The 16,966-nt window shown below is 51.0% G+C and overlaps 1 pseudogene; it reads left to right on the top strand.

Annotated features, from left to right (window-relative positions):
- The first annotated feature begins 699 nt into the window (after positions 1 to 699).
- LOC149327613 (uncharacterized) overlaps positions 700 to 16,966 on the top strand; it is a 36,178-nt pseudogene continuing 19,911 nt past the window's right edge.

The following is a 16,966-nucleotide window of genomic DNA, read 5'->3' as shown; positions in this document are numbered from 1 at the left end:
GTGGCAACCGCCACCATGCTCAGTCTTTTTTTTCTCTTCCTTTTTTCTTCCCTTTTTTCTGTTTTTTTTTGTTTTTTTTTCGTGGTTCAGTGACGTCACGTCACCACGTGACGTGACGGCACCAAGCCACGCGACGTCACTTCACGTGGTTTGGTGGCTGCCCGGCCGCGCCCAAGGGCTGGACTGAGTAATTGCAATATGCTACGCACAAAAGAGATAAGCGGCCGCAGCCGCATTCGCCGAAGCGAGGACATATAGTCGCTCCCCCCCCCCCCCCCTGCGCTGGTTCAGCGCGGCTCCGGTTTTATAGCCGCCGGTGTCCGTTGCGGCAGCCAGCAGTTTAAATCCTCCAATCAGGTCACGGCACTGGCCACCGTTCAAATTAGACGAATGGTCGAGAGGCGCGCGGCCGTTGAAGGCTTGCAGTCTAGAACGGGCGGCCGGCGAAGCGTCGTAGGTGTTCGAACCGACGGTGAGGAGAGGGAGGAGGAAGGGTCCGCGCGAGGCGCTGGCGAGGAGGGAAGATTCACGCTGCAAGCCGCGACATGTCCGAGAGAGTCTGAGCCTGCTTTGAGCGACGGCGGGCGCGCAGTTTTTACAAATCCTGGCAAAGCGAAGTTTCGACCACGCTGGACGGCGCCGCTAGGCCTGACAGCGGCGCCAACGCCCGGCGCGGCGGAGCCCCTGCTCTGCGATAATATGGCCTTCCAACAAGCCACCAGCCAGGGATATGACCCGGAGGCGATGGCGTGGACCACCGTTCATGCCCAGAACCTGCGTGAGACAACAGCAGCAAGCTTCAAGAGCGCCGCGCTCTCTGCCGCGGTAGCTCGCCGAGCGCAGGGCCGTGCCCTAAAAGCGGCGTCCGTCGACGCGGCCTCCCCTGCCGCTCCCGCCGCCGGCGCCAGCTCCGACAACTCCGCTCAACGCACAGCGGGCCGGCCTCTTACGACCTGGAGGCCGCAGCCATTACCAAAACCGGCACCCGAAGACTTCGTGGTAGTCCTCAAGCCGCGAACTCGAGTATCATTGCAAGAGGTATTCGAGGAGAACGGATACGGGCGGGCGTTCATAGCCTACCTCGGACCGGACTGCTGGCAATTTGTCACAATTCTTCCGGTACGCGACCAAAATTTAATTCTAAATTACACTTAAAAAGCTGAAATTGCAGATAAAATTATCGGGGACTTCGAGATAAATCTGCAAAATAAGAAAGTCCAACTTACAGGCCACCTAAGGCAAGACGGTGGTAACGTCTGTTACGGCGTGGTAACAGTACGAAATACAGACACAGCGGAATCCCTCCGCTCAAGTCTCGAGTGGCGCCATGGCGAGATTCTGGAGATACGCAAATTCGGCACGTCAAACAAGGCGCGAATAACATTTTCCGGAAAGCTGAAGCCGCGCTACGTACATTACGAGTGCATGCTCATCCAAGTCCGTGAATACCAGCGCACCATCCCGGCCTGCGGTCACTGCGGTGTTGTCGGTCACCGTATGGACGCCTGCCCCGGCCCAAGACCGGACAAATGTGGTGTGTGCGGCCAAGAAGCCGAGCTCGTTGAGGGGGTGCGGGTCTCTCACGAGTGCGTTCCAAAATGCTCTCTGTGCGGCGGAGCCCATACCACGGGGGCCCGCGGGTGCGTTGCAAAATATCGAACCCCCCAGCCCCTGCGCCCGGAGCAGGGAGCGACGCACAAGAAGGGCCGCCGTAAACCCCGGAAACGGCGGCCCCGCCAAGCCAAGGACAAGGGAGCCAACCAGCCCCCGAGCAAGCCAGGCGGTCCGTCTACCGGCAAGCCAGGCGTTCCATCTACCGGCAAGCCAGGCGGTCCATCTCCCGGAAAGCCGGGTGGTCCATCTACCGACAAGCCGGAGTTGCCTAAGGCAGTACCACCGCCACCCCAAGCCGACGTGGAGAAACGAACGAGTACCCCCCACCCCCCCACCAGGTTCTTCGCGGACGTCGGCGCAAGCCGTCATCCAGGGATCCCAGGTGCGCAGCAAGGGCAGGGCAGCCCCTCCTCATACCCCCCCTTCCAAACCGCCGACAAAAACGGCCGAGCAATCCCAAATTTCCGCCCTCAAAGAGGAAATCGCTAATCTACAGAAGCGTCTTGCCCTCACTGAGGCGCGCCAAAATTTTCCAACCCAGAGGCCCACTCCCCCCGCGGTGGAGATGGATAGCGACACACCGGCGAACGCTCAGACTGCAACCGCGCAGTCTGCGCTTGAGGCGAGGGTTAGCGCACTAGAGGCCCAGATGAACTCCGTATTCTCCGGCTTAGAAATGCAAATCGCAACCACCATCAAGGCGGCTCTAGACAAAATTCCTACCATTATAGCCGCACATATTGTGACGGACTAGAAGACGACGAAGCGGGCAGTGGCATGGGCAGGAGCGCTCGTGCTAGGCTCGCAGACATTAAATCATATCATCGCCATCGGTCATGCAGTCCTTTCTTCATCGCTTGCCGTCACGTAACATTTGGTGGAGGTGCTGGGTACCTTCTTTATCCCGGTCCCGGAGCTTAGGAGCCTGCTGTACACCGAGGTCTTCTGTGGAGAGCTCCCGGCTTCGCACCTCCCGACGCTTCCCCAGCTTCCCAGGTATACCCCGACGCCGCCGCACTTCACCGCCCCGCCCCAAGCCCCGACCAGAAGACACGACGACCAACGACCGCCGCAACTGCCCTTTGACCCCACTCACCGCCCACATGAGAACCCACATGAGAACCTAGAAGAGCCAACGACCTACGACCCCACTGAACCGAGACCGCCGCCACTGACCAGAGAACCCATTGACCACCGACACTCACACGAGAAACAAGTACCCCAGCCCCTGCCGTTGGGTGTGTCCACGGGTCTCGACGTTAACTTCCAGAAACCGGTGGCTCCTCAGTCTTCGTAGACCTGGCTTCACCCGCTCATCATCTCCTTCATCGCGACGGCAAGCCCTTCATCTTCTCTTCTCTGTTCATATGTTGTGCCACGCCCATCGTCACGTCCTGCTTGTCATCGTCTGTGGCATTCTTCTAGTTCGCGCGATCGGGACGATCGCTTCGTGGCCCCGAGTCACGTGACGGCAATGTTACGTGACGGCAAGCGATGAAGAAAGGACTGCATGACCGATGGCGATGATATGATTTAATGTCTGCGAGCCTAGCACGAGCGCTCCTGCCCATGCAACTGCCCGCTTCGTCGTCTTCTAGTCCGTCACAATATGACGAAACAAACTCTAACTACCAGGCGCTCCGGCCAACTCAAGCGTATAAGGAGCGCCAATATTAAGGCTGGTAGACCAAAAGTCGCACATGAGGAACAGGAGCCCGCCCTCAACCTGCCCAGCGTGACGAAACCTGCTGTCATTGGGGCACCCGGCTCAGAGGCGGGCCCCTTCCTAGTAAGCATAAATTCTAATCATATTCATGGCGGACATTCATAAACCGCGATGGTACTCACGCAGCAATTCGGCCCCTGTCCAAATTTTACAGTGGAACTGCAGAGGTTTCAAGGCCCGTACTAAGCGGGCCGACCTACGGCTTTTCCTAACAACGTTCCCCAGTCCTCCTGCTGTAGTGGCCCTCCAAGAGCCGGGGGACGCAGCCACCCTCACAAATTACTCAGTGTATCAGCAGGACGCGCAGAGCTGCCTCTGCGTACATAAAAATTATACGGCCTCCCCGGTGGACCTGGATTACAAGGCGATTTTCTCGTATGCGATGGTGACGATCCTTCCGCTACGCAAACAGGACCCCCCATTACACGTACTCAACGTTTACAGCTCTCCCAAACTTCCAAACGTCACATTTGTAGACTTATTCAGTCGGGCGTTAAAGGTGGCGAACAGGGACCCCCTCATAATCGTTGGGGACTTTAATGCCCCCAGCCCCTTATGGGGATACATACGTGAAGAAAAACGAGGACGCAAGCTGGCGGAACTTGCGTCAACGTTGGGCCTTACTCTTCACACGGACCCTGCACAACCCACTCGCATTGGGAACTCCGTGCCCAGATCTCACCTTTACTAAATATATTAGATATGCAGAATGGCACAACACCGAGGAAACCCTGGGTAGCGACCACTGCATTCTTGCGACCACAGTCCGCACCAAACCCCTTACAAGACCTCACACTAAAGCAACCCTTCCAGACTGGACCAAATTCAGATCCAACTACACTACCCCTACCCCTATAGCGGATCAAGGTTACACTACCTGGTCACAACACCTCATCTGTCAACTCAAAGATACCGAACACCACGTTCAGCTCTCAGAGGCGAACCCGGCGGTGGACAACCACCTCCTTCACCTCTGGGAGGCCCGGCACAGCCTCGTCCGCCGATGGCGCCGGCAGAAGTACAATCGGCAACTCAAAATCCGCATCGCGGAACTCACCCAACAAGCGGCAGAGTATGCGGCCCAACTCGCCGACTCGAACTGGGTAGACCGATGCAACACCGCTGCTCGGCAAATGTCGAGCCGGAGCACGTGGCGCCTTTTCCGCGCCCTCATTGATCCGACCCAAACCCGCACCGAAACACAAAAATATCTTCAACGAGCAATTCACACCTTCAACGGAGACACAGCCAAACTGGCTGACGCGCTCCGAGACAAATATCTGTACACAGACCAGGATTCGCGTGGTCCGGCGTACTCTTATGCAGGTTCTGAGAACGCAGAGCTGGATCGAACGTTCCAGCTTCACGACCTCAAAGCGGCCCTGGCCAAAATGAAACGAGGGACAGGCCCGGGCAGGGACAAGGTAACTGTGAAACTTCTCGCTAACCTACCCGAACCGACCTACGAGTGGCTGCTCGAATACTTCACTGCCATCTGGACGGGAGGTACGCCTCTCCCAGTGGATTGGAAGACGGCTGTCGTCACATTCATGCCCAAACCAGGCAAACCTCTCAACACTGACAACCTCCGGCCCATATCTCTCACTTCTTGTGTGGGGAAGTTGATGGAGACCATGGTCCGTGACAGACTATCCACCTACCTATAAACGCACAACGCCTTTGCAGACACCATGTACGGGTTCCGCCCACACCGGTCCGCACAAGATGTGCTGCTGCAACTTCATAGAGAGATTCTTGATCCCGTCGAGCACCCTAGCGATGACAAGGTGGTCCTCGCATTGGACTTGCGAGGGGCTTTCGACAATGTTACTCATGATATCATACTCTCCCACCTGTCCGAAGTGAACTGTGGTTACAACACATTCCAATACATCAAGCAATTCCTCACAGATCGGCAAACATATATCCGACTCCAAGACAGTGAACATGGCCCGTACCAATTTGGTACGCGAGGGACTCCACAGGGAGCAGTCCTCTCGCCTCTTCTCTTCAATCTGGCCATGATGAAGCTCCCTACCCTGCTGGGTGGGGTCCCGGGTGTGCAGCATGCCCTGTACGCGGACGACATCACCCTCTGGACAACACACGGTTCGGTTGGAGAAATCGAGGCCACCCTGCAGCAAGCGGCGGCTATTGTGGACGATTATGCACACCGCTGCGGCCTTGAGTGCTCCCCGAACAAATCGGAATTCGTGCACATACGTCCCAATCCAAGGTGCACAACCAAAATTGCCCTCTCCCTGCTTAGTGGCCCGATACCTGAACACGATGAAATCAGAGTTTTGGGACTCTACGTACAAAAGAACCGCAAGATTGACACCACGCTGAAGAAACTCCGCAAGGTGGGGGATCAGGTGGGCCGTATGGTCCGCCGGGAATCAAACAAACGAGGGGGGTTGCGATGCAAAGACGCCCTGTGGCTGGCGAATGCATTCGTAACCAGTCGAATCCTGTATTCGGCACCGTACCTCCACCTGCGCAAATGCGATGAGAACGCTTTCGAAGTGATTCCCCGAAAAATCTATAAGAGAGCTCTCGACCTCCCAATTGCAACATCCAACCAACGTCTCCTCGGCCTGGGGCTGACGAACACCTTTTGGGAGCTTCGCAAGGCTCATCTCAGCAATCAATACTTGCGGTTAAGCAAAACACGTGCGGGTAGCCGCCTACTGACCCGCCTCCACATCAATTACACAACCCAAGAGGAGAAGCGGGTATCCATGCCCGAGGCCTGGCGCTTCGCACTAAAGGTTCGCCCCCTCCCCAATAACATGACAAAAGATGCCCATGATGGCCGCCGCCTCGCGCGAGCGGAGGCCATTTCCAAGCACTACGGTGCTCGACCAGGGGTATTTTACACGGACGCGGCAGGTCCACACCATGGGGGTTGGTACACGGCTGCCGTTGTCCACCAAAACAACCCAGTTCAGGGCCTCACCTTCCGTGCCCCCAACATTACATTCGCGGAGGAAGTTGCTATCGCACTTGCAGCTGCGGATCCAGCGTCCCGAGTCATTATCACCGACTCAAGAGAAGTTTGCCGCAATTTTGAACCGGGCCAAATTCCAGATCGTGCTTTCCAACTTTTACACAGTTGTGAGTACCGGGATTTCCCAACCCGGCGCACCATCATCTGGGCCCCAGCACATGCGGGGATAGAGGGAAATAAGGTAGCGGACACTACCGCCCGCGCGCTTAACCACCGGGCATCGCCTCTCTCGCCGCCTGATCCGGCTACTGATTTTAATCCGGCTATTACTTTTCGGGAGATCTCTCTCCTGTATCAAAACGCTCACGGCCGATACCCACCCCCCTGTAAAGGCCTCAAGAAGGCAGAGGAGCGTTGGCTACTTCGCCTCTACACCAACACAGTACTGTGCCCTCCAGTGCTCAAAGATTTCAATTCGGCCTTTTCGGGCGAGTGTCCACACTGTGGGGAAGTGTTTGCGGACACGTATCACATGGTGTGGGCATGCCCTGCCAATGCTGCTTTCCCACCGCACCCCCACCCCACCCGAGAGGACTGGGAGGCTGCCCTGCTCGGCTGCTCAACTGTCCAGGACCTACGAGCCCTGGTGACAAGAGCCCGGGCCGCCGCGGAGGCCACAGGGGTCCCGGACTAGGGATCCCCCCTAGTGATTGTGAGGGCCGGGCCCTTCAGGCACGGTCCAAGCAATACCTCTGTATATAGTATAAATAAATGTTTTACACCACCACCAGCGCTGGTTTCCAGAGAGGCCAGCCAGCGAAATGTCGGCGCCGGCACAATAGTGCGCTCGTGCAATAGTGAAAATCCTCGCTTTCTTATTCCCACACGTCAGCAGTGTTAACTGTTTTGTACCCAGAGCACTAAATACTTCGCGCGAATAAGGACTTAATGCTACCTCATGTGTGCCGCGTAGCAAATTTAAGTGCGGTTGGCTTTCTTTATTTCCTTTGAAGTGTTTATTAAAGATTTGCGCGTTGAGTTGTCCTATATTTAAGCGCTGATTATGAAATAATGCCGCAGGGAAAAGGCGCAACACGCTCCGTACTACAGTAGCGGTTCGTCGATTGGTGAGTTCTCGTGAAAGGTTCGGTGAAAAAAAATTGTTAGGGGCATTTTGCTGACGAAAAGTACGGTGAGGCGAATGCCTTAAGCGTGGAGTTCATCATCGTTTATAAAGATTATATCTCCGCTATAATTTGCTCATGGTCGCTATGTCTCAAGGCAGATTGAAGACATTGTAGGGCAGCTTTTGAATCACAGAAAACAGCCAATTTTTGAGGTGATTGTTGTGAGATATACTGTACCGCCGCAAGAAGTGCGGCCAACTCTGCTCCAGTAGAGGTAGTCCGATGCGAAATTTGTTGGTGAATTTGAGTCTGTCGCGCAGGAACGACCACAGCGCAAGCAGAACTAGTAGAGGTTACTGATCCATCCGTATAGACGTGAGTACGGTCCCAATATTCGAAGTGGAGCATGGACAGTGTCAGTTGCTTAATGGGGGGCGTCGATAAATTTGACTTCTTCGCTATCCCTGGAATAGCAAGGCGCACACATGTGAGCCGCGTACACCACAGAGGAGAGGGAGGTAGTGCTGCCGGGGTGAACTGTTGTGGGATCGAAGACTGTTGCGTCGTTATCACCTTCGCAAATGCAGAATGTGGTCTCTGCAGTGGCAATGGCGCAAGGTGATGCTGTGGAATCCTTGAGATATGACGTATGTGCATTCGCAAGCAGTCTAGGACAATATAAGTAGAGATCGGGTGGTCTTTGGCGAGTGCAATGATACCCAGTGTTGATGCGCTCCGAGGGAGACCTAGGCATGTGCGAAGGGCCTAACCCTGCACTGACTGGAGGGCACGCATGTTAGTTTTGCACGTGTTTGAGAATACAGGTGTACTGTACCGCAGGCATCCCACAAATAGAGCTCTGTACAACTCCAGCATTGACTGGACCGACGAGCCCCATGATTTTCCTCCTAGAAATCGAAGTAAATGAGCGATAGATGTCAGCTTTTTTTTCAGTAGAGTGCAATGCGGGCTCCATGATAAATTGCGGTCGATCAGGATCTCTAGGAAACGATGAGATTTGCTGTAAGAAATGACTTGACCGTCGATGCTTACCGGATATGGAGTCATACATTTACGTGTAAATGCCACTAGCGCGCACTTTTCCGGTGAAACGCTGAGACCTTTCTTCTGGAGATAGGAAGAAGTGATCGATGCTGCCCGCTGAAGTCTTGCCCGCACCTGGGGACGCGTCACAGAGGAGGCCCAAATGCAGATATCATCGGCGTACATACACACCTGGACGGTGTTGGGGAGGTTCTCAGGGAGGGCGATGAGAGTCCGATTAAACAATGTAGGGATAAGGACAGCGCCTGGGGCACGCCACGGTAGGTGTAATGCGCAGGCGTCGGGCCATCATCACATTGGATAAAAAATGATCTTTTGGACAGATAGCTCTCTATCCACGCAAACATCCCACCACCGATGCCCACAGTTTCCAGCGCATCAAGGACGGCCTCATGGGTCACGTTGTCGTAGGCACCTTTACACCCAGAAAGAGTGCCACTGACAAACGTTTCAAGTGCTTCTGTTGTTGAACCGTGGATACGAGGTCAACGACGTTGTCAATAGAAGAGCGACCCCGCCTGAAACCGGCCATAGCGTCGGGGTATATTTTGTAGTGTTCGAGTTACCACTCAAGGCGCGACAAAATCATTTTCTCCATGACCTTTCCTACGCAACTGGCCAAAGCTATTGGACTATACGATGAGAGCACGAGTGGAGATTTCCCTGGTTTTAGTAGGGGTATCAATCGACTCGATTTCCATTCTTGAGGAACAGCACCGTCGAGCTAGAGTCGTTGTAACGTTTGAGGAGCTCTTCTCGCGCGTCGTGGCCAAGGTGGGACAGTGCAGCATATGTGATTCCATCTGGCCCTGGTGAAGACGAACTCCGACATCCTGCAAGAGCAGCGTCGAGTTGCTCGCGAGAAAAAAGGACATCCATGGCTGAGACCCATGAGGCAGGAGGAACACGCCGGGAACTCGAAGCAGTTGGTACACCAGCAATTTTCCTGCAGTAGTCCGTTGCTACCTCAGACTGCTGTCGATCTTGATAGACAGCCAACGCATAGAATGGTTGTCTTTGTTGCGGAAGCGTACGGAGGCCCCGCACAGTACGCCATATGAGGGACATGGGCTTGCGGGGATCCAAGTGCTGACAAAAGGACCTCCAGCGCTGGTTCGCCAGCTGGTCCAATCTTCGTTTGATTTTCTTCTGCGTACGTCTCACCTCCCGTAGATCATTTAAGCGATACAGACGAACCAAGGAGGGCAAGAAAATTCTGAAACCATATAAGCTGGTTAGGAAAAACAAATCAAAAGCAGGAACAGATTAAAGATGCCGAGGGAAAATGTATAGAGGGAGACGACGCTGTGTACTACATTACGTCATTTATAGCTGCGTCATTTAGCAACGACAATGGGGTGATCTCTTCAAGGGAGGGAGCAACACAGGACAGCACAATAGAGAACAGCTCAAAACTGACTAGTCTTAACTGGGAAAAGGCGGAAACAAATATTCCTAAATACGCATCCGCAGGCATAGACGAAATTCCAATTAAGCTGATTAATGAACTTGGCCCAAGAAGCAAGGAAACGCTGATAGAAGCATTGGAAGCAGTAATAACAAATAAGCAAATTCCGCGCAGCTGGAGACAGAGCAAAATGAATTTGATTTGTAAAGAGAAAAGAGATAAGACGAACGGCCAGGGTAGGTGGGGACTTTGTTGTAGATATACAAACGAACAAACAGGAATTCCTTATCACTTATGCGGGAGAATTTCCGTTCCTCAACCTCTTAACGCCTCCCACAGCTGTGACAACTTCGGAAAATAATTACATAGAACTCGTCTTTGAGAACCAGGCATTAGTGCAGCAAGTCGAGCCTATATACATCAATGTTTCTGACCACAAAGCTTACTCTCACAAAGCTTGTCTTGCTCGAATTATTTGCCTCAATCTATCGAAAAGCTGAAACAGCTGGTGACCTATGGCCAAATTTAGCTTAGGAAGTAACGTAATCGTCAGCAGTTTTTTATCTGCCGTATGCCTTATTTAAATTGAGTTACTCTTAATGACGATAGCCATTTCTTCTTCAAGCACACATGCAAGTACTACCACTGACCATTTGCACTCTTATTACCTGTAAAGAAATTGTTCATGATGACTAAAACACCGATAACGACTTCATTTCGCTTTCGAGCACAAAGAAAATCCTGCATTCAACCACTGAAAGCCATTATTTCATTCGTATCAAATCATCATCATCATCATCAGTCTGACCACACGCACTGCAGGGCAAAGGCCAGTTGCGGCCACTGTATCTCCCAAACCTCTCAATCTCATCCGCCCACCTAACTTTCTGCGCTAACCTGCTACGTTTGCCTTCTCTTGGAATAAAATCCGTTACCCTTAAGGACCAGTGGTTATCTTGCCCTCGCATTACATGCCCTGCCCAAGCCCATTTCTTCCTCTTGATTTCAACTAGGATGTCATTAACTCGCGTTTGTTCTCTCACCCACTCCGCCCTCTTCCGATTCTCTTAACGTTACGCATTTTTTTCCCATAGCTCGCTGCGTTGTTCTTAAGATAACCTGGACTCTCTTTGTTAGCCTCCACATTTCTGCCCCATAGGTGAGTTGAATAGGTAAGATACAGCTGTTGTATACTTTTCTCTTGAGGGATAATGCTGAAATATTATTCATGATCTGAGAGATCGTGCCATATGCGCTCCAAGCTTATACTTCTAGTTATTTCCCTCTCATGATCCGGACCTGCGGATTCTCTTACTACTTCCAGCACCACGCTTCCAATTGCGAACTGCAGTTCCCTTGCTAGGCTGTTGAACATTACTTTGGTTTTCTGCACGTTAATTTTCAGCCCCACCTTTCTGCTGTGCCTGTCTAACTCATTGATCATGCTTTGCAGCTCTTGTCCTGAGTGGCTTAGGAAGGCAATGTCATCAGCGAATCGCAAATTGCTTAGTTGCTCTCCATTAACTCTTACCCCCAACGCTTCCCATTTCAGGCCCCGGAATACCTCCTGTAAGCAGGTAGTGAAGAGCAATGGAGAGATCGTGTCTCCCTGCCTGACACCTTTCCCTATTGGAATGTTATTCCTGACTTTATGGAGAACTATAGTAGCTGTGCAATCGTTATAATTATCTTTCAATATTTTCAAATAACACTCTACTACGCCCTGATTTCGCAATGCCTGCATGAACGCTGAGGTTTCCACTCAGTCAAATGCTTTCTCGTAATCAATGAAGGCTATATATAGGGGACGGTTATATTATGCGCATTTATCTATCACCTCATTGATAGTGTGAATGTGGGCTATTGTCAAGTATCCTTTACGAAAGCCTGCCTGATCATTTGGTTGAATAACAGTCCAAGGTTGTCCTGACTATTAGCGATTACCTTAGTAAATACCTTGTAGGCAACGGACAGTAAGCCGATTGGTCTGCAATTCTTCAAGTCCCTGACGTCTCCTTTCTTATGAATTAGGATGATGTTACCGTTCTTCCAAGCTTCTGGTACTCTCGAGGTCACAAGGCATTGGGTATACAGGGTGGCTAGTTTTTTTAGCACAATCTCTCCTCCGTCCTTCATCGAATCTGCTGTTTCCTGATCCTCACCAGCTGCTTTCCCTCTTTGCATTGCTCCTAAGGCTTTCTTTACTTCCTCCTTCACTACTGGCAGCATGTCCCATTGCTGTGCTCGACTGCCTCCCTCAGTAACCCTATGATTACATTCGCTACTGTATAGATTTGTGTGAAACTGTTCGGCTATTTTAACTGTATTTTCCTTATTAATGAAATTGCCCCTTTGTCACTTTACGCATACATCTGGCTTTTACCTATGCCCAGTTTTCTCCTCACAGGTTTTAGGCTACCTCCGTTCCTTAAAGCATGCTCGATTTTCTCCATGTTAAAATTTCTTATGTCGGCTACCTTGCGCTTATTTGTTAACTTCGATAGCTCTGCTATTTCTATCGTGTCTGTGGAGTTAGGCGCCTTCATGCTTTGGCGTTTCTTAATCTGATCTTCAGGTTTGGTTTATGGGGTTTAACGTCCCAAAGCGACTAAGGCTATGCGAGACGCCGTAGTGGAGGGGTCCGGAAATTTCGACCACCTGGGGTTCTTTAACGTGCACTGACATCGCACAGTACACGGGCCTCTAAATTTCTCCTCCAACGAAATTCAACCGCCGCGGCCGGGATCGAACCAGCGTCTTTCGGGTAAGCAGCCGAGCAGCATAACCACTGAGCCACCGTGGCGGCGCGCGCACTAAAAGTGTCATTTGGTCAAGTGAAGTGCCCTCCGTGAAAATGTCACGAAACCTTCCTGTGTGACAAGGCACTTGGCTCGTTATGCGGAAACCCCAACGTAGCCAGTAAGCCTTCCCTACCTTCCAGTAACCCTTCTCTACCTTCCCTCTTAATGCTAACTCGTTAATAGCCTTTCGCTTCACTAGTTTCCTCTCTTCCTTCTTCAAATTTAAACTAATAGGAGACCTTACCATTCTGTGGTCGCTACAATGGACCTTACCGAGGACCTCCACATTCTCTACGGTGCCAGGGTGTGCACATAGTATGAAGTCTATTTCATTTTTAGTCTCACGATTGAGGCTCTTCCACGTGTACTTCCTGTTTGCTCGTTTGCGATATTCATAATCCGTAAATTATTTCTATCCGCGAACTCTACTAATACCTCTTCCCTACTATTCCTACAACCTATGCCATAGTCACCTACCGCGTGGTCTCCAGCCTGCTTTTTACCTACCTTGGCATTAAAGTACAGTGTACAGTGACTTAACTTTGGTCATTGCCGATTCCACATCCTCATAGAAGCTTTCAGCTATCTGGTCACCTTGGCGTGATGTAGGCGCGTAGACCTGCACCACCTTTAGCTTAATGCTAATTACGATAGCTGCCACTCTGTCGTTAATACCGTAAAACTCCTGGATGTTGCCAGCTATATCCTGATTTATGAGGAATCCCACACCTAGTTCTCGCCTATCTGCTAGTCCACGATAGCACAGTACATGCCCGCCCTTTAGTACTGTGTACGCCTCATCTGTCCTCCTAACCTCACTAAGCCCTATGCCATCCCATTTAATACCGGCTAATTACTCCAGCAGCACTGCTAAGCTAGCCTCAATTGATAACGCTCTTCCGTTAAACGTTCCCAGGTTGAGTTTCCAATGGCGGCCAGTCCGGAGCCAGAGATTCTCAGCACCCTCCGCTGCGTCACAGATCTGACCGCCGCCTTGGGTCAGTTGCTCCGCAGCCGCTGGGAACTGAGGGCTGAGGGTTAATTTCTTTTTTCATATAGGAGGTCGCGGTCAAGTACTACATCAGGGTGGCCAAATCCTGTTTTGTTGAGGAAGTGCACTGTCGGTTGTGGTCACCGAAATCAGGTCGCGCATTTTTTTTGCCGCATAAAATTCGCGAAATAAAACCGGTACTTGGAAAACCGGAGCCGAAAAGTTCCACCCCTTTGTACACGGTTATTTGACATAAAAAGGAACTGAGGACAAATAGAATTTGGCTTGCATCGATAGATTACGTGCTCCTCAACAGAACAACACCACTCTTTCTGAAAAAGCTCTTGTAAAGTAGAAAATAGCAAGAAGTGAAGTAGAAGTATAGCCGCCGCAGGCCAGTCTCCAAAGTACAAGCGTGGTGATGAAATAGGAGAACAGACACCGCAGATGTCTGAGGCTGACGAGGGTGCATCAAGGTTACGTGTGTTCGATGGATACTAAAGCACATAAGTTTTGTTTCGAAACCACCAGTGCACGTATATCACACGAAGAAGGCGGAAAGAAAGACAACCCGAATGTTGGATGTCGAAGAAAACATGCAATTGGCGGCGCAACAGACGGCCACCTGAGTTTCGGTAAAAGTTGAGGTGTTTCACGGCCATGCGTTCCGCATGGTTTGCTAAGCGCCTCGATGTACAAGGGCGAAGCAGAAGAGGGCCTCCAAGTGCCCCTCGGTCGAAGTTCGTGCAAGAGCACGCAACAAGGAAAAACAAGAATTGACATGGAAGAAAAAAAGCTGTGTAGAGCCAATTTTCAACAGGTCTCCATTTATGAAATGCACCGCTCAGCGTGTTCGCCTCGTCAGCGCACCAAGACGCTAAGCTGTATGACCAGCAATATGAGGACTAGTACAGAATTTAAATATGCCCACATGTGCCAGTCGCTACACATCAGTTGTGACGCGGGCTCATCGGCGCTAGGGACTTTCTTGCAAGACCCGCAGCATCGTTTGCTTCGTTGGGTTGCGTTCGCTGAATGCACTCCGACGTTCTTTTCGAGAACTTCTTTGTTGGAATCGGGAACGGAGTCCATCGCAACGTTGGTGAAAACGGAAACGAAGCGAAAACGGCTGACAAAGGCCTTCATCTCCGGCCGGCAGTAGTTTTCATTTCGGTTGCTCTAGGCGTGAGCGCGTTGCTGGCGCCAACAATCACGGAGTCCGTTTTCGTTTCTTCCGCTTTACGCCACTATATGTCGCCTTCAGAGAATCTAATTTGAATCGTAGTGCCGTAAAAAAGCTTTCAACTTTGAATCCAAATCTCTTAGCAATAAATGCACCTTTGGCTAACGGACACGTGGTTACAAAGTCACAAAATGCCAAACTATCAGATTTTACTAACAAAAAAAAATGATACCGCTTTCCTTAGTGTCCCTCTAAGAGAGCGCAGAAACCGAAACAGCAAGGGAGAAAATGTTGATTATAAATTATTTAGCGCCTTTAGGCGAATACCACGTGGCGAATACCTGAACATGACACTTTCAGGAGAGGTGCAGTGGAAATCTGCTTAAACAAGTAACTGCCCTTAGCGCGCCCTTACAGTTAATGGAGCATAGACACCTAATTTTTAGGGTATGTTTTCTTTGGTGCACTGATGCGTAATACTTTACGATGCATTACTACCGCCTTCGCGATCGCAAAGTGGTTATGGTGCTCGGTTGCTGGCCCTGAAGACACCGTTTCGATCCTGGCCTCTGCGATCACAATATGATGCGTGGTTTGGGTTATGGGTTTTAACTGTGCAAAGCGACTTAGGCTATTGAGGAAAACAGCGCAGGAACAAGGACAAGAGAAAAGAAGACGGGACAGGCGCGGTAGTAATGCCTGCACATGCGCATAATGCACGAAACAGCGGTAGTAATGCATAGTAATGTCTTGTCCCTGTTCCTGCGCTGTTTTCCTCAGCAAAAAAGACTGGATAATTTCGATCACCTGGGTTTCTCCAATGTGGAGTGACATCGCACAGTACGCGTGTCTCTCCAATTTCGCCTTCATCATATTGTGATCGCAGAGGCCGGGATCGAAACGGTGTCTTCAGGGCCAGCAACCGAGCACCATAACCACTTTGCGATCGCGATGGCGGTAGTAATGCATCGTAAAGTATTACGCATCAGTGCACCAAATAAAACATACCATAAAAATTAGGTGTCTACACTCCATTAACTGTAAGGGCGCGCTAAGGGCAGTTACTCGTTTAAGCAGATTTCCACTGCACCTCTCCTGAAAGTGTCATGTTCAGGCAATCGCAACAGTCGAATGGCAGTCTCATCACTGCCGTGAACACGCTTACTACATTATGTATCGTACTGTCGCCCAACCTTGGGCCTCTTAAATATAGCATGACAACGTTGTTCTTACAAGAAAGCACATGCCACGAGAGCCTGTGTTCCGTCTGATTGGTACGCGACACAAAGCAGTCACCCCGCAGGGGTTTGCGTACCCAGTACTGTTGTTGATTTTGCTATTGTTACTTTCCAGCCATGTGGAGCTTAATTCTGGCCCCCACAGTGAATCAGAGCTGGAATTTCTGAAAATTTGCATCCCGGCCAGAGCACAATCACGAACAAGCTGGATGCCATCGGAGAAAATTTCCTAAACATCAAGCTATGCTCGCCGAGCTAATTGAAAAATTGGAAATAACTGAAGGTCAGATTGCAATTCTTAATGATGCACTGGAAGAACAAGGAATATCAGTTGAGCATCTCTAAAAGGAGTCCAAATACCTGCAAACAAGAAGTGTCGAACTTGAAAACTAGTTGGAGGACGAATCTTGTTTGTGGTGATAAAGATGACAAGGAAGAAAAGTGGGATGAGTCAAGGGAATTGATTAAGGCAATCTCTCAGGCCCATTTTGCAATAGAACTGAAGACAGTGCAAAGAGCGCATTGTGTCGGTCAATTCAACAAGAAGTTTAATCGAGCGATTGTCGTTAATTTTCTCTCCGACAAGAAAAAAATAAATCTTAAAAATGCCAAACAATTCAAGGGGTTGAATACAGTGTGGACCAGGACTCTGCACCGGAGACACAAAATGTCCGGAAACAATTATGTAAATATGCTAAAGGGGTAACAACGGACAGCACCAGTAAGGTTAAGCTAAGCTTTGACCAGCTGATTGTAGACGGTAAGGCCTGTTGAATGCGAGGTTCGGGGTCGCGGTTTGACAGATCCACGGTCGAGAAGACGTCCGTACCGACCAGGACAGGAGTGCCGCTGAGCGAAGAGGT

The sequence above is a fragment of the Amblyomma mixtum genome, chromosome 10 (genome assembly GCF_055824585.1).
Source record: "Amblyomma mixtum isolate Tamu chromosome 10, ASM5582458v1, whole genome shotgun sequence".
Taxonomy (NCBI): Eukaryota; Metazoa; Arthropoda; class Arachnida; order Ixodida; family Ixodidae; genus Amblyomma; species Amblyomma mixtum.
The sequence above is the reverse complement of the archived record's forward strand: the minus strand, read 5'-3'. Positions and strand labels throughout refer to the sequence as shown.